General features: G+C 36.1%; 1 protein-coding gene across 1 annotated transcript in view; it reads right to left on the reverse strand.

Moving 5' to 3' along the window:
* Positions 1-19,874, reverse strand: part of HTR2C (5-hydroxytryptamine receptor 2C) — a 189,280-nt gene that overhangs the window by 117,294 nt on the left and 52,112 nt on the right.

Here is a 19,874-nt window from a genome sequence, read left to right on the forward strand (position 1 = left end):
CAAACTTTTCTTTAGCTTGATTAAATACTTGTTGCCAACTTCCCAAGTGAGAACACTTATGGAACAATGTGCTCCTTTACAGACACTAACCCTATTTAACCCTGATTGCACAACAAGGAATTTATCCTTTAATTACCTTACGGCCAAGAAGTAAAATCTGAAGGCATTTTTGTGCCCATGGATATTTAGTTTATATACACTGTGGCTTAGGTTAGAAATTTAAGACACAGTGTTGAACAATCAGTGAACCTGAACTCTTAATAATTAGAAAACCCTATATTAAATGGTATTCACAAGAATTTACCTCAGGACAAATACAGGTAGATTGGAGTAAAGAAAGCCACAACGTGGCAGAAAGAATGTCTCTACAGGCATCAAAATTCAAGATATAGAGAGACAAAAATATTACCAAATATTTTTCAAGTGACAACATATTGGTCTTACCAGAACAGGATATTCTTTAAAAAATGTTGCTTGACTAAAGGCCCATAAGTTGCAAGAAGCTATGGCCAGGAAATAAGGTGATAATGAAAGTAAGCAAAAGGAAGTCAACTAACTTTGGCTTACGCATTAACAAGAATGTCTTCTTTCAAGATGAATTACTTCATCGCAACCTTTTTCCAGCTGCAGCTGCATAAACAGATGTTGGAGCCAATTTCAATGAAACTAACCTTACCAGGATGAATTATTTTAGGGATATCTCACATTTATCCAAGGAGTATTCCCATGACAGTGGGCACTCTTCTTAACAATTTAACGTATGCTGTTATTAGATGAGAGTCACATTTTCTTGGAATATGAATCTGCATGACCTGATACAACTAACTAAAGACTTATCCTCAGTGAGGTGATTGGAGTATCCCATCCTCAGATTACAGTATTCTTAGCTGAGAGACAACAGCTCTCTGTCAGCACAACAAATATGAGAAAGATCCTTCCAGTCTGGAACACAGATCTTTGATTTGTGGTGAGTTGGTCCGTTTGATGTAGGGTCAGGATAGCCTCTTACATTTCAAAGAACTGTGGCTAAACTCAACAGTAAATTGAAGAAGAACACATCCTTAGAATATTACCAGATTGTACTCTGCTGCTTAAAAGAGTAGCCATAAATTAGCAAAAACAAGCGTGATAGGTGTTTATTATTGCCTGCCTCTTACACAAGCAACAAAGAACACATCTAGAAATAAGGTGCAGGCATTTTGGTTATATAATTTTGGGATTTGAAATATTAGTGAGTCTTCCTTAAGCTTTTGCTATTTTCATGTTATTTTCTGATTGAGGGAGGAAACAGTAAAGCATAGACTTTTAAAGTTGTCACAAACACTAACCAAATACTAAAATCACCGATCATGATCAAGTGATCTTGTATAGGCATCATTAACAAAACACTGTACATGCTTCTCTCTCTCTCTCTCTCTCTCTCTCTCTCTCTCTCTGATTCTCGCTATTCTCACCATTTTATTTTTCTTCATAGCACTCACTAACATCTAACTTACTCTATACTGACTCTTTTATTTCATTTATTATCTCTCTTCTTCCATGAATATAAGTTTTATGTCTGTTTATATTCACTCCAGCTGCAATGATTAGCAGAGTGTCTGATACAAAGTAGTAAGTGCTTAATATATATTGGTTGAATTAATGGATGGATGAATGGACAGATGGATGGATGGATGAATAAATAAATAAAAAATAAAGTCTAAGGTGTTGTCTACTGATTTTTCTGTGTTTATGCATTATTCAATAATAGAGCCAGATCTAGATACCAGATCTCCTGACTTTCAATCCTGTACTCCCTATCAATGAAAGAGAAAGATAACTATGAAAATTCATAATAATCTCCCATTAAAGGAGTGTTGGAATAGGATAATACAGCTAATAAACGTAAGGAAAAGATTATTCTTTGAAGACTATTTGATTTGAAAACTATTTGAAGACTGTTAATTTATCTAGGAATATTACCTATGAAAAGTTAATCGTTCTCTGTCCAAGAAATAAAAAGAAGACAGTGATGCATAGCTTCAAATAACTAGAAGTATAGAGATTAGATCAGTAACACATCAATGTCTTCCAAGGAGCCTCACTCTTAAATAATTTTTTAAAAGATGGTGCAAAATCTCACTCCGTCTTCTAGACTAGCTGAGATAAATATATTAATGTATGGGATCATGATGAAAATAACAAGACGATCTTTAGAAAAGTATTATATGTCTGTAGGCATGGGCAAAAATTTTATGATGAATTCACCAAAAGCTACTGCAACAACAGCAAAAATTGAAAAACGGGATCTAATTAAACTAAAGAGCTTCTGCACAGCACACACGCACACACACACACAAATCCTATCATCAGAGTGAACAGACAACCTACAGAATGGGAGAAAATTTCTGTAATCTACCCATCTAACATAGGTCTAATATCTAGAATTTAGAAGGAATTTAAATTAGCAAGTAAAAAACAAACAACCCCATCAAAAATGGGGCAAAGACTATGAACAGACACTTCTTAAGATATTTCAACATCACTGATCATTAGAGGAATGCAAATCAAAACCACAATGAGATACCATCTCACGCCAGTCAGAATAGTGATTACTAAAAAGTTAAGAAGCAATAGATGCTGGTGAGGTTGTGGAGAAATAGGAACGCTTTTACACTGTTGGTGGGAATGTAATTAGTTCAATCACTGTGGAAGATAGTGTGACGATTCCTCAAGGATCTAGAACCAGAAATACCATTTGACCCAGCAGTTCCACTAGTGGGTATATACCCAAGGGAATATAAATCATTCTATTATAAAGATACATGCACACATATGCTTATTGCAGCACTATTCACAATACCAAAGACATGAGATCAATGCAAGTGTCCATCAATGATTGACTGGATAAAGAAAATGTGGTACATATATACCATGGAATACTATGCAGTCATAAAGAGGAATCAGATCATGTCCTTTGCAGGGACATGAATGAAGCTGGAAACCATCAACCTCAGCAAACTAACACAGGAACAGAAAACCAAACACCTCATGTTTTCACTCATAAGTGAGAGCTGAAAAATGAGAACACATGGACATGGCGAAGGGAACAACATACACTGGGGCCTGTTGGTGTGGGAGAGGGGAGGGAGAACATCAGGACAAATAGCTGATGCATGTGGTGCTTAATACCTGGGTGATGGGTTGATAGGTGCAGCAAACTACCATGACACACATTTACCTATGTAACAAACTTGCACATTCTGCACATGTATCCAGAACTTAAAGTAAAATAAAAAAAAAAATAAAAGTAAAACAAACAAAAAGAAAAGTATCATATGTCTGAACAATAATGGATAGACCCCGGGGCTTAGTAGTAGAAATTGTCTTTCTAAAAGAAAGATCACATGGTACAGTGAGTTTTGAATTTTAGAGTGCCTCATAATTACCTGAGGAACATGTTAAAATACTGATCCAAATATCAAGAAATTCTGATGCACATGGTCACATTCTAAGAATTGTGACTACAATGAATGAAAATGACCTTCTAAAGATCACACATCAAGTTTAGGTACGGGAAATATGGACTAGTAAACTCAAATTTTCCAAATTCCTCAGCCATTTTATAATTATTTAATTAAAACATTAGATAATAGCTGTGTGTGTGTGTGTGTGTCTGTGTGTTTATCGTCTGTGGTTCTCTACAAGATTTCAATTTCCTTTAAGGTAAGGACTATGCTTTTTGTTTATCACTGTAAGCCCAGCACCTAGTGTAAATACTCAGTATCTGAATGAATGAATGAATGAATGAATGTACTTCTTATCTCTAATTGGCAAATATTGAACAAAATTTGGCTCAAGCTATTCCATTTTCCTACTTATAGTTTTAAGTTGAATAGTTATAAACTTGGGAGTGGGAGGAAATTTTCCAGTGTTTTCTGAGAAGAGAGAAGAAGTCACTTCTTTCTTCTACCCCATACCCTCTCTCTCCCTCATACCAATGCAAAGGATTTTCTCTTCTTAAGTAATAATGCTTTCATTTCCTGTGGATTAAAGAGGGGCTAAAAAAATTTGCATAGACTGCTCTGTCAATTTTGATGTGTGGTGTGCATGTTTTATGCAAGTATGCATTCCTATACTCATTTATATGCTTGTATCTGAATATTCATAAGCACATTAAGATCAATGTACCAGAACATGATAAATGTGTTGGTCTACTTGATTTTTCTGCAAATCTTATGATCAATTCTATGATTGAATTATTATTATGTATTATGTAAGCCCATTTATGGATTTGGTTGACGTGCTCATGGTGCTATTAATTGGCATGGTCAGAAACATGGTCAGAAAGCCATATTTATTCAGAATTTAAAAGGATCTTGGCAATTTCTCTTCTTTGATACTGCTGGAAAAATATATGAAACAATTTGTTTGCTTTTTTTTTTTTTGGAGACAGGGTCTCCTCCGGGCGCCCAGGCTAGAGTGCAGTGATGTGATCTCAGCTCATTGCAACCTCTCATTTACTTATTTAAAAAAATCCAAATGTTCCATTGATGAACTCAATACTCTTGAGCGTAAAGAATAGTTTTATTGTTTCCATAATAAAACTTGCGAATAAGAAGAAATGGGCAAAATACTCTTTTTTGTAATTAAATCTTCATGTAATTCATTAAATGCAGATGAAACAAGTGTCATAATCTATTCAATATATTGTTGGAAGTTAATCAGTGCTATTTTCTAAATGAGAGAAAGAAAAGGGGTATTCATTTTCTACCCTACACCTCTAATAGACATGTACATTGGTTTAAGTGCTTATTTTTAAACTTCTAAAATGAAGTTTTACAAATAGAATGAAAGTCTATCTATTTATCTATCACACAGCCAATTACAATGAATTCCCATAAAGTAGAAAATTATTTTTGCTGTAACGAGGTGGGTCAACTTCAATATTACCTAACCTAAGTGGTTAATTGGCTGGGATTAGGAATCTTTTTGATTTTGTAAAACATTTCACTGTCATGGTATTTTTAAACTTTATTTCCTGCAAACATATGCATATAATAGGGAAGAAATTGCATTTAAAACTCATTATAAATACAATAAAATGAGCAGGAGTAAGGATTTGGAAGGACACAGAACTGGATATTCGCATTTAAACTATTGTGGAACTTCTTGAATACCATAAGGTTTTTGATTACCCTGAAAGAGAAGAGTGGGATGGGATCTTGTCCCTAGAGGTCTGCAAAAAGGGAACAGACATCTAACTCCTTGTACTATATAGATATTTTTAGGTTCTAATATGACTGAATAACAAAAACAATGCAGTAATATCTCTCACAGACTATTCAATCACTTATAGTCTATCTCAGAATAAACAATTTATTTTATGCAAAATGTAACCAAAATATAAACACTTAGAAGTGCAAACCTAACTTAGCATTTTGTTCAAAAGACACTTTAAGTACCTGCAGATAAATATAAAAACTTGATAGGAAATAAAACAGAATTCTTAGAATGCTAAACATATTATTTTACAATAATAGTAGGCAATACTTACATGTTGCTTACTATGTGCCAGGCACTGTTACAGGTGCATTGTCCTCATACACGATTCCTTATATCCCATACCTAAGGTGCCTTAGTCCTCATATCGAGTGAGGCACATACTGTGATCACCCCCATTGTAAAGATGAGGAATCATGAGTTTATGAGAGTCCTTGGATAAGACACAAACTTCTTATCCTTCTTATCAATATTGACCTTAGTTGTGGGTATGCTAGCAATATTTCCTTTTGTGACCTCTATGGTCACAAAATTAGTTACAAATTAAAAAGTGGGAACTAATTAAACTAAAGAACTTCTTGTTTTTTTTTAATTTTTAGAGGTTGTTAGCATTTTTTTAAAAATCTTAACAATTAAGATCACTTCTAATTACTGTTAATTAGTTAATTATTTTCTTTCTTTCTGAGAAAGGCCTGGAACAGATTAGCCTCCTTGCAGGAATCAACTGAGAAAAAATTTATGACATTTTTTTCCTTTTTTTTTTTTTTTGAGGGGGAGTCTCGATCTGTCGCCCAAGCTGGAGTGCAGTGGTGCGATCTCGGCTCACTGCAAGCTCCGCCTCCCGGGTTCACGCCTCGCCGCCCCTAGACCCGGCTTATTTTTTTGTATTTTTTAGTAGAGACGGGGTTTCACTGTGTTAGCCAGGATGGTCTCCATCTCCTGACCTCTTGATCTGCCCGCCTCGGCCTCCCAAAGTGCTGGGATTACAGGCGTGAGCCACTGCGCCTGGCCCACTTTCTTTCTTTTTTAAATTATTATACTTTAAGTTCTAGGGTGCATGTGTACAACGTGCAGGTTTGTTACATATGTATACATGTTCAAAAGCTTAATTTCCAATGAGAAATTGAAGGTCTGGGAATATCTGCCTCAATATTTTATAGGGTATATGCCTGCAGTCAGTGAGAAGCACGAGGATATTCTGTTACTTGCACATGTAAGGTATGATAAAACATTAATCTTAAATCTCTTACATAGTGACAAAACAAGACCTACAGTAAAATATTTGGCATTCTGTGGCACACCTAAAATCTCAAGTACTCTTCTTTTTAAATTATCACAAAAGGGTAATTAAACTGTTGCAAATTCTTTCCTATAGAATTATCCCTGTGCCAAAAGTGTGAAGCAAATAATTTCCTTCTTGAGATAATGTCACTAAGGAGGAGGTCTCAGCTTTCCTGAGAACTGCAATTTTTCTAATAGTTCTCTCAGTTTACGTTGAAAAGACTGACATTAATAAAGTCATTTCATGCCAAACATAAGTTAAAGTAGGAAGATGAAAACTTGAATATGAGATATATTGACAATATTTTCCAAAAATATCCCAATGGGCGTGGTGCTTCATGCCTGTATTCCCAGCACTTTGGGAGGCTGACACAGGTAGATTGCTTGACCCCATGAGTTTGAGACCAGCTGAGCAACATGGCAAAACCCCATCTCTACAAAAAATACAAAAATTAGCTGGGCATGTGGCATATACCTGTAGTCCCAGCTACCTGGGAGGCTGAGGTAGGAGGATCACTTGAGCCCTGGGAAACTGAGGCTGAAGTGAGCCGTGATTATGCCATAGCACTCCACCTTGGACAACAGAGCAAGACCCTGCCTGAAAAAAAAGTTCCTGACTTTGCTTGTATCTATACATCTTTTCATCTGAATTGGGAAGATTTTATTCATTAAGGGTAAAAATGTTATTAGAATCCATACTCATGGGGCCAGGCGCGGTGGCTCACCCCTGCAATTCCATTACTTTGCAAGGCTGAGGTGGGTGGATCACCTGAGGTCAGGAGTTCGAGACCAGCCTGGCCAACATGGTGAAACCCCATCTCTACTAAAAATACAAAAAATTTAGCTGGACAGGTGGTGGGCACCTCTATTCCCAGCTACTTGGGAGGCTGAGGCAGGAGAATTGCCTGAACCAGGAAGCAGAGGTTGCAGTAAGCCGAGAAGGCACCATTGCACTCCAGCCTGGGCAACAAGGATGAAACTCCATATCAAAAAAAGAAAAAATCCATACTGCTGAACTCATGAAGGGTAAAAATGTTATTAGAATCCAAAGTGTATATGGTTAGTCAAAATCTGTAGTTGTTCCGGAGATAGAAGAGAGGAAATGCGGGGGTAGGAACAGGAAATTACTTAGTTTTCTCTTAGTTTAATTAATGCTATTGGGTAAAAAGATACAGGACTTATCCCTGAACTGTAACAGGATTTTCTCATTCTTCAAACCCTCATCTAAACTCAAAATGTATGGAAAAATTAATTTCCCCATTACTCCAGGGAATATTTTGAGGATTTCTAATTCAGCTTTGATGTCTTTATTTCTACATGAAAAGAAAACCCTGGCTTTCAACCATTAGAACCATTTAGAACAAAACTGAAGGCTATTTTGTATTTTTCCTTTCCTAAGCTATTTAATTCAATCTCCTGTATTCAAGATGAGGTCTCTCAAGCATTTATAAACTTTCAGTTCATTTTTTCCATACCCAACAGATTTCTGACTTGTGAAATCATAAATATTTTCTGGAACCGAATTTTTCATGACCTGCTTTTCATACTCCTCTGTGTTCCATTGCTTTCTTAAAACCTTAAAATACAGTTTTGGTAGATATTTTTCTGCATGCAAATTGATGCAATGTGTTATTACATGCAAACTGATGCAATGTGTACTACAACGATTGGCTTCTATAACATTTTGGAAGGCTCTTTCAGTTTTATTTGTGGATTTGTGTTGTATAGAGTCCTCTGGGAAACCAGGCCCAAGGACAGATGGTTCCCTCTTATTCAGGATATAATGTGGTCCAGAAAAAGATTCGTCTGGGTCTTTGAATTTGGAAAGTCTCTCTGTTGCTCAAAAGTGGGTGACTAGTACAAATGCATGCCAAAGACTATATTTCTTGGCACATGTAGAAAATTGTAATTGCTTTCACTTCAGTTGCCTGTGTTTTGTGCCACAGCCACTTAATAAAATGAAAACCAGGAGAAAGAATCAACCAGAATACTTTAGCAATGATGGCTTTTAGGGGAAAAAAGCAAAAAAAAAAAAAAAAAAAAAAAAAAAATACACACACCCCAAAACAAAACAAAACAAAAAAAAACACAAAAATCCCACCTTTTTTTAACTGATAAAACACAACTTAGAAACTGAGACCCCTAGGGAGAAGCAGACTGTTACACTGGACTACGTGATTTCAGGCCAACTGGGCTCAGAACTTTTAAACTATTACACTGAGTCATATGAAATTGCTAATATTCAACTCCCTAAACTGCAAAAATATCAATTTCATATACCTCAATCTAATTTAATTCCTTTCCACCCACAACAAATTCATGAGAGGCAGCAGAGCATAATATAATAGCTAAAGATTTAGTGTTAGATTGCTTGGAGGCAAACCCTACCTCTGCCACTTAATTTTTGTGATTTGGGGTAAACAGTTTCACTTCTTTGCGCCTCAGCTTCTTCACCTGCATAATACTTGATTGTATTACTAAAGGCATCAATTTCAGTATCCTTTTTGTTGTTGTTTTTACTGCATTGTAAAACAGTATTCAGTTTGGGATAATTACTAGCAATACTGCTACAAATAATTCTTTTATATGGATCTCGGTGCTCAGGTGTAACCCTTTCTGTAGGCTATATACCTAATAATGAAATTTCTGGATCATAGGGTTCACACTTTTCTACTGCTATGTAATGCTAAATTGCTTTTTAATATAGTTTGTATCAATTTACGTTTCCACCAGAAGTATATGAGAGTTCCTATGGCTCCATATGTCTGCCAACATAAGTATTGTCACACTTTTAATTTTTGCCAGTCTGGTGACTATTAACTGGCATTTAATTGCAATTTTAATTTCCCCGATTACTAAGTTTGAGCATCTTTACAAATATGTATTAGCCATTTGCATTTCTTTTGTGAAGTTTCTCTTGAAATCTTTTGTCCTTTTCTCAAATTTCATTGTTTGCTCTTTTCTTATTAATTCATCAATTTTTTTATATGCTCTGGTTACTAATCTTATTCTGGGTACTTGTATTTTGTATTACAAATATGTTTGCCACCTCTGTGGCTTATTTTTTGACCCTGCCAGGTGTCATACAGTTTTTGGATTTTCCCCACCTTTTATTGAAGTATAATTTCCATAAAAATTCACTGCAGGTTGTTTTCTGATGAACCAAAGTTCTGTATTTTAATGTAGTCAGATTTACTGCTTTTTTAAATTGCTGCTTTCTGAAATCCTTCATTTACTGCAAGATCATGTAAATATTCTCCTATATCATTTTCTGAAATCCTCATAATTTTGTACTTTATATTTAGGTTTATAATGCAACTCTAATTTATTTGGGGTATAGTATGAGGGAGTGGCCTGATTTTTTTCCATGTTGATACCCTGTGTTTCCAGAGCCACTTATGGAAAAGTCCATGCTCTCCATATCAATCTGCAAATCTAATCTGTTAAAGCTGTAAATATACTAATTGATTTTCTAATGTTAAACCAACTTTGCATTCCTAAGATAAACCTAATGTGGTCATAATGTATTTTTCTCTTCATAAGTAGATTCCTTCAATTTTCTAATTCTTTTTGAGACCAATTTTCTAATATTTTAAGGATTTTTTGCATCTATGTTGATAACTGAACTACTCTTGTATTTTTTTCTCACTAACATCAAGGTTATTCCACATTCATAACATTGGGAATGACATTTTGCTTTCATTTCTTTGTAATGCTTTATATAAGATTGGACATTCATTTTCAGCCTTATTTTTGATAATGTATGCATTTAAGCCTGTTAATTTTGTTTTAAATACTGCTTTAGATTCATCTGGCAAGTTTTGATATCTAGTATTTTGTTATAGTTCAGTTTTTAAAATTTTTCTGATTTTCAATATGATTTTTGATTCATGGATTACTTCAAAATGTTTAGTAATTTCCAAATACTTGCTAATTTTCTAGTTATCATTTTATACATGATTTTTAGCTTATATGTTTACAGTCAGAGAACAGTGTTTGTATGAATTAAATTTCATTAATTTTATTAAAACTTTCTCAATGGCCTAGTAAGTAGTCAACTTTTGTCAATTTTCCCAGTATGCATGAACATAATTTGTATTCTGCATTTGGGTGGAGAATATTATATAGTCATTTCCATTTTGTCAGTCATGTTTTTCAAATATTTTATAAACTTGGATTTTTTTCCAGCTTGTTCTGTCAATTAGTGAAATTATCTATTTGTTTTCATATTCCTGTCAGTTTTTACTTTATATATTTGGTAACCATGCTATTGCATAGATACATGTTTCAAATTGCTGTATCTTCCTCGTGAATAGATCTTTGTATAACTATGAAGTTAACAGCTGTGTCTCCAGCAATGTTCTTTTACTCTCTCAGCTATTTTATCTATTTCAGTAGCTATACTGTCTTTCTTTCAGTTATTAATTATATGGTATATTTTGCTGTCTTTTTAATGTCAAAATTTCTTATACTATGCTTTAAATATATTTGTAATAGATGGTGTAGATTTAGATTTCATTTTTATTTTGTCTTGTTTCATTTTGTCTTATTATTTTTTTTGATATTTTAACCCAGTCTGAAGATTTTTTCCTGAAATTTTAGACCATTTACATTTAATGTAAATACTGATATCATTGGGTTTATAGCTACTATTTCATTTAATGCAGTCTACTTATCCTGTTAATTTTTTGTTTCCTTTCCTTTCTTGCCCTTTTTATATTAATCATTTTTTAACATCTCCGTTTTTCTGTCTGCCTCTCTTTCAAAGTTGTACACATTTTTCCTTTTCTTTTACTGGTTATTTTATAAATTAAATTAATATGTGTGTGTGTGTGTGTGTGCGCGTGTGGGTTTCATGAAGTCTGAAGCTAATCAGTATCTTTTCTCTTGGGCAATACAATGAACTTAGAATATTTAAATTCAACTTTGAATTATGTTATTCTTGCCTTGTATTTTATCTTCTTAAAAAATTACTCACTTAAGACACTATTTTGACACCTTTTTTTTTTTTTTTAGACAAGGTCTCACTCTGTCACCCAGAATGGAATGTGGTGGTACAATTACAGCTCACTACAGTCTTGATCTCATGGGCTCAAGCAATCCTCCCACCTCAGCTTCCCAAGTAGTTGGGACCACAGGCATGCATCACCATGCCCAGCTAATCTTTTAATTTTTTTGTGGAGACAGGGTCTTCCTATGTTGCCCAGGCTGGTCTCAAACTCTTGGGGTAAGGCATTCCTCCCACCTTGGCCTCCCAAAGTGTTGGGACTTCAGACGTGAGCCACCACGCCCGCCCAAAATATTATTAATTTTGTTTTATAAGTCAATATTTCATTAGAATTATTCACACATTCATCATTTCCTTGGCCCTTCATTCTTTTTTGCTCCTCAGACCTTTTATTTAGATTCACTTTCTTTTCTACTGAAATACTTCCTTTTCAGATTCCTAAAAGAGGAATTACTGGTTAGAAAGTTCCTCTGTTTTCATCTGAAAATGTATTTATTTTACACCTATGCTTGCATGAAACTTTTACTGTATACAGAATTTTAACTTGACAGTTATTTTCATTTAACATATTGAATATATTATTTTGGCTTTGAATTTTTTTTTTTTGAGAAGTCAGCTATTAGTTTAATAGTTCCCTTTGTGTAATATGCATTTTTCTCAGACTGCTTTTGTGATTTAATTTTGTCTTTGGTTATCTGCTGTTCCACTGTGACATATCTAGGTGTAGATTTATTTTTATCTGTTTTGCTTGGGTAATCATTGGTCTTGTTAAATCTTTGATGTCTTTCATTATCTCCAGAAAATTCTAACTATATTATTTCCAAATACTGTCTCTAATCCAATCTCTTTCTCTGTTCCTATTCAATCCCAATCAGACATTTGGTTACTTCTCACTGTATGTTACTTTTTTTTTTTTTTTTTTTTGAGAAGGAGTCTCGCTCTGTCACCCAGGCTGGAGTGCAGTGGCCGGATCTCAGCTCACTGCAAGCTCCGCCTCCCGGGTTATGCCATTCTCCTGCCTCAGCCTCCCGAGTAGCTGGGACTACAGGCGCCCGCCACCTCGCCCGGCTAGTTTTTTGTATTTTTTAGTAGAGACGGGGTTTCACAGTGTTAGCCAGGATGGTCTCGATCTCCTGACCTCGTGATCCGCCCGTCTCGGCCTCCCAAAGTGCTGGGACTACAGGCTTGAGCCACCGCGCCCGGCCACTTTTTTTTTTAAGACTGGGTTGACTGGGACGTGGTGGCTCACACCTGTAATATCAGCATTTTCAGAGGCTGAGGTGGGAGGATCACTTCAGCTCAGGAGTTTAAGACCAGCCTGGACAACATAGCGAGATACCATCTCTACAAAAAATTTAAAAATTAACTGGGTGTGGTGGTGAACACTCATGGTCCCAGCTACTCAAGAGGCTGGGTGGGGCAGGAGGATTACTTGAGCCCAGGACATCAAGGCTGCAGTGGGTTATGATCACGCCACTGCATTCCAAAGTGGGAGAAAGAGTGCACATCCTCTCATATACTTTAAATCATCTCTAGATTACTTATATTACCTAATACAATGTAAATCTTATGTAAATGCTTGTTATACTGTATTGTTTTTATATGTATTATTTTTATCATTGTTTTGTCACTTTTGTTGTTTTTAAAATATTTTTTATCTATGGTTGGTTGAATTTCCAGATGGAAAAGGCTGACAGTATATACAGACATACATACATATGCACACACACAGGCATATACATATACTTCCAATATACTTGTTTGATAGTGTTACCTCCAAAAACCTAGTCTATCATCTTACATAGAGCAGAATTCACTCATAAACTTACAAAGTATCTTTTTGTGCCCAATGTCTCCAATCCTCCTACAAATAAGTTGACATGCAACAAAAGATAACAAGAGTCTAAGCTGAAGAGATTTTGTAATCCAAGTATAGGCTTGTTATTTGAGACAGCTGCTAATATCTGACTATGAAAATATCCCTGTGGCCTTCCAGAGTAGTGGCAATGTGAGCCTGAATGTACTCAAGGCCCTGATGTCCATGTGAAAGAGTTAACCTACTTGAGTTGGAAGGATTTTTACTTAGAATAAAAAGCTGCATTAGAGATGCGGCTTTTGCCATTAAAAGTAATTGCAAAAACTGCAATGACTTTTGCACCAACCTATATGCAAATCATCAGTACTGTTAATAGGTACACCCTGAAAGACACAAGAGAAAACATATTCTGTGGTTCTAATGGTTATAGGTAAGGGGGAAAGAAGGCTTCTTTTAGTACCTGTTCTGCCACATACTATCTATAACTTTGAAATTTAGTTTTCCTGTCTAAAATTTGAGAAAATTGCCTGTTTTATTCACTTTACAAGGTTGTTCAGAGATATATTCAAAAAATATTATGAATATGTCAAATATTTAAGATATCAGCTGCAGCCTCCCCACAAAATGACATACTTCTAACTGCCTGCACTTCCACTATCCTGATATCTACTGTACTGAGCTAAATTCAGGACTAGACAATTAAAGACAATTAAAAAATGATACTGCACCAAGAGGCATTTGATGTTTTGCCAAATATCTTCTAAAATGGAATCTTGGGGAGGCTAGTCAGTCTACAATTAAGGACATAAAATATGTATACATAACTTTTAATTCTGTTTAATCACTTGGCCCTGGACATATTTATTCTCCACTTCTTTTGTTTACGAAGAGTCCAAAAAGATAGTAAAGAGAATCAAGATGGGAACTGGACTACTAGCCAGGAACTTAATGTTTTCTATTGCTGACTTGGAAGAGCAAATTTTCCTGGCGCAATAGCACATCCCTCCATCTGTGTCCTGAAGGTGAGTCAATATTTCTTACAAATGAGGCTTTATCTAGATAGCTCTGTTTCTATAATATAATGGCAGAAGTAAACTTTTTTTACATGAAAAATGGGAAATGAACTGTGTATGATCATTTCCGTCTTCACTAAGATGTATATGTAGCATACAAACACACGAATCCAATACTGTACTGTGGGCTCGAAGGCACTTCCATTTGTAAACTGACTTATGAGATATTGCAGTTTTTGCCTTTTTTTTTTTTGAAAATGCTGATTTTCTCCTTTTTTTCCTCATTGCTTGATCTCATGCTACTATATTACCACTCAACTAGGACAGATTCTCAGAAGTTTCTACCATATGAACTTAAATATAATTTGCCAGATCACTTTTATTCAGGACTTAAAGTAATGTTCTAATAAAATCAATTCCTAAGAATAATTTTGTTAATAATTCAAATATCACATCTACTAAGATCCAGATACTTTATGAGCTTAACCTCTAGCCCTCAATACCATGCTATCTCCCTGTTAATGTGCATGAGAAAATGTTTATTTAGAAATAAGAGGTCATTTAAAAGGTGAGATTGTAGGGATTTAAACCTATGTTCATGTGATACCAAAACTCAAATTCTACTTCACTACAACACCTCGGAAAATACCATTGAGTTAATGGTATTTTATGTTTATTGACAGATGAAGTGACATGGCACCTCCAACACATTCTACTTTCATTATTTAAAAAATTTCTTCTGGAATTTTCAACCCAGAATTTCATATCCAGCCAAACTAAGCTCATCAGTGAAGGAGAAATAAAATCCTTTACAGATAAGCAAATGCTTAGAGATTTTGTCACCACCAGGCCTGTCTTACAAGAGACGCTGAAGGAAGCCCTAAACATGGAAAGGAACAACCGGTACCAGCCATTGCAAAAACATGCCAAAATGTAAAGACCATCGAGGCTAGGAAGAAACTGCATCAACTAACGAGCAAAATAACCAGTTAATATCATAATGACAGGATCAAGTTCACACATAACAATATTAACCTTAAATGTAAATGGACTAAATGCTCCAATGAAAAGACACAGACTGGCAAACTGGATCAAGAGTCAAGACCCATCAGTCTGCTGTATTCAGGAGACCCATCTCACATGCAGAGACATACATAGGCTCCAAATAAAGGGATGGAGGAAGATCTACCAAGCAAATGGAGAACAAAAAAAAGCAGGGGTTGCAATCCTAGTCTCTGATAAAACAGACTTTAAACCATCAAAGACCAAAGAGACAAAGAAGGCCATTACATAATGGTAAAGGGATCAATTCAACAGGAAGAGCTAACTATCCTAAATATATATGCACCCAATACAGGAGCACCCAGATTCATCAAGCAAGTCCTTAGAGACTTACAAAGAACTTAGACTCCCATACAATAATAATGGGAGACTTCAACACTCCACTGTCAACATTAGACAGATCAACGAGACAGAAAGTTAACAAGGATATCCAGGAATTGAACTCATCTCTGCACCAAGTGGACCTAATAGACATCTATAGAACTCTCCACCCCAAATCAACAGAATATACATTCTTCTCAGCACCACATCGCACTTATTCCAAAATTGACCACATAATTGGAAGTAAAGCACTCCTCAGCAAATGTCAAAGAACAGAAATTATAACAAACTGTCTCTCAGACCACAGTGCAATCAAACTAGAACTCAGGACTAAGAAACTCAATCAAAACCGCTCAACTACATGGAAACTGAACACCTGCTCCTGAATGACTACTGGGTACATAACGAAATGAAAGCAGAAATAAAGATGTTCTTTGAAACCAATGAGAACAAAGATACAACATACCAGAATCTCTGGGACACATTTAAAGCAGTGTGTAGAGGGAAATTTATAGCACTAAATGCCCACAAGAGAAAGCAGGAGAGATCTAAAATTGACACTCTAACATCACAATTAAAAGAACTAGAGAGGCAAGAGCAAACACATTCAAAAGCTAGCAGAAGGCAAGAAATAACTAAGATCAGAGCAGAACTGAAGGAGATAGAGACACAAAAACCCTCCAAAAAATCAATGAATCCAGGAGTTGGTTTTTTGAAAAGATCAACAAAATTGACAGACCACTAGCTAGACTAATAAAGAAGAAAAGAGAGAGGAATCCAATAGACGCAATAAAAAATGATAAAGGGGATATCACCACCAACCCCACAGAAATACAAACAACCATCAGAGAATACTATAAATGCCTCTACGCAAATCAACTAGAAAATCTAGAAGAAATGGATAATTTCCTGGACACTTACACTCTCCAAGACTAAACCAGGAAGAAGTTGAATCCCTGAATAGACCAATAACAGGCTCTGAAATTGAGGCAATAATTAATAGCCTACCCACCAAAAAAAGTCCAGGACCAGATGGATTCACAGCTGAATTCTACCAGAGGTACAAGGAGGAGCTGGTACCATTCCTTCTGAAACTATTTCAATCAATAGAAAAAGAGGGAATCCTCCCTAACTCTTTTTATGAGGCCAACATCATCCTGATACCAAAGCCTGGCAGAGACACAACAAAAAAAGAGAATTTTAGACCATATCCCTGATGAACATCGATGCAAAAATCCTCAATAAAATACTGGCAAACCGGATTCAGCAGCACATCAAAAAGCTTATCCACCATGATCAAGTGGGCTTCATCCCTGGATGCAAGGCTGGTTCAACATTCGCAAATCAATAAACGTAATCCAGCATATAACAGAACCAAAGACAAGAACCACATGATTATCTCAATAGATGCAGAAAAGGCTTTTGACAAAATTCAACAGCCCTTTATGCTAAAAACGCTCAATAAATTCGGTATTGATGGAACGTACCTCAAAATAATAAGAGCTATTTATGACAAACCCACAGCTAATATCATACTGAATGGGCAAAAACTGGAAAAATTCCCTTTGAAAACTGGCACAAGACAGGGATGCCCTCTCTCACCACTCCTATTCAACATAGTGTTGGAAGTTCTGGCTAGGGCAATGAGGCAAGAGAAAGAAATCAAGGGTATCCAGTTAGGAAAAGAAGAAGTCAAATTGTCCTGTTTGCAGATGACACGATTGTATATTTAGAAAACCCCATCGTCTCAGCCCAAAATCTCCTTAAGCTGATAAGCAACTTCAGCAAAGTCTCAGGATACAAAATTAATGTGCAAAAATCACAAGCATTCTTATACACCAGTAACAGACAAGCAGAGAGCCAAATCAGGATCAACTTCCATTCACAATTGCTTCAAAGAGAATCAAATACCTAGGAATCCAGCTTACAAGGGATGTAAAGGACCTCTTCAAGGAGAACTACAAACCACTGCTCAGTGAAATCAAAGAGGACACAAACAAATGGAAGAACATACCATGCTCATGGATAGGAAGAATCAATATCGTGAAAATGGCCATACTGCCCAAGGTATTTATAGATTCAATGCCATCCCCATCAAGCTACCAATGACTTTCTTCACAGAATTGGAAAAAACTGCTTTAAAGTTCATATGGAACCAAAAAAGAGCCCGCATTGCCAAGACAATCCTAAGTCAAAAGGACAAAGCTGGAGGCATCACGCTACCTGACTTCAAACTATACTACAAGGCTACAGTAACCAAAACAGCATGGTACTGGTACCACAACAGAGATATAGACCAATGGAACAGAACAGAGTCCTCAGAAATAATACCACACATCTACAGCCATCTGATCTTTGACAAACCTGACAAAAACAAGAAATGGGGAAAGGATTCCCTATTTAATAAATGGTGCTGGGAAAATTGGCTAGCCATAAGTAGAAAGCTGAAACGGATCCTTTCCTTACCCCTTATACGAAAATTCATTCAAGATGGATTAGAGACTTAAATGTTAGACCTAATACCATAAAAACCCTAGAAGAAAATCTAGGTAGTACCATTCAGGACATAGGCATGGGCAAGGACTTCATGTCTAAAACACCAAAAGCAACGGCAGCAAAAGCAAAAATTGACACATGGGATCTAATTAAACTAAAGAGCTTTTGCACAGCTAAAGAAATTACCATCAGAGTGAACAGGCAACCTACAGAATGAGAGAAAATTTTTGCAACCTACTCATCTGACAAAGGGCTAATATCCAGAATCTACAAAGAACTCAAACAAATATACAAGAAAAAAACAAACAACCCCATCAAAAAGTGGGGAAAGGATATGAACAGACATTTCTCAAAAGAAGACATCCATACAGCCAACAGACACATGAAAAAATGCTCATCATCACTCGCCATCAGAGAAATGCAAATCAAAACCACAATGAGATACCATCTCACACCAGTTAGAATGGCAATCATTAAGAAGTCAGGAAACAACAGGTGTTGGAGAGGATGTGGAGAAATAGGAACACTTTTACACTGTTGGTGGGATTGTAAACTAGTTCAACCATTATGGAAAACAGTATGGCGATTCCTCAAGGATCTAGAACTAGATGTACCATATGACCCAGCCATCCCACTACTGGGTATATACCCAAAGGATTATAAATTACTCTACTACAAAGACACATGCACACGTATGTTTATTGCGGCACTATTCACAATAGCAAAGACTTGGAATCAACCCAAATGTCCATCTGTGACAGACTGGATTAAGAAAATGTGGCACATATACACCATGGAATACTATGCAGCCATCAAAAAGGATGAGTTTGCGTCCTTTGTAGGGACATGGATGCAGCTGGAAACCATCATTCTTAGCAAACTATCACAAGAAGAAAAAACCAAACACCGCATGTTCTCACTCATAGGTGGAACTGAACAATGAGATCACTTGGACTCGGAAGGGGAACATCACACACTGGGGCCTATCATGGGGAGGGGGGAGGAGGGAGGAATTGCATTGGGGAGTTATACATGATATAAACGTCATGCACATGTACCCTAGAACTTAAAGTATAATAAAAATAAATAAATAAATAAATAAAAATTTCTTCTGAAAAAGAAAGATACTAATTCGTACAATGACAGCACTACCAACAAGTAGGAGCAGCACTTTATTTTCTGCCAAACATTTTCTGTTATGTAAATATAGGCATTATGCATTTCTACAGGAATTCATTCTGTCTCTTAAGGAATGTAACAAAACTACTATTTGCCTCAGGATTTTGGTTGGAACCGAACATTTCAGCTTTCCATTAGCTACCATTAGTCAGAGTCACTGAATTTGGACAGTACTAATTTAAAAACCTCTTTACCCCATAATCCCAGCACTTTGGGAGGTCGAGTCAGGCGGATCACCTGAGGTCAGGAGTTTGACACCAGCCTGGCCAACATGGGGAAACCTTGTCTCTACTGAAAATACAAAAATTAGCTGGTCATGGTGGCGCACACCTGCAATTCCAGCTACTCAGGAGGCTGAAGCAGGGGAATCACTTGAACCCAGGAGGCGGAGGTTGCAGCGAGCCAAGATCATGCCAATGCACTCCAGCCTGGGTGA

The sequence above is a fragment of the Trachypithecus francoisi genome, unplaced genomic scaffold (genome assembly GCF_009764315.1).
Source record: "Trachypithecus francoisi isolate TF-2019V2 unplaced genomic scaffold, Tfra_2.0 Lachesis_group6, whole genome shotgun sequence".
Classification (NCBI taxonomy): domain Eukaryota; kingdom Metazoa; phylum Chordata; class Mammalia; order Primates; family Cercopithecidae; genus Trachypithecus; species Trachypithecus francoisi.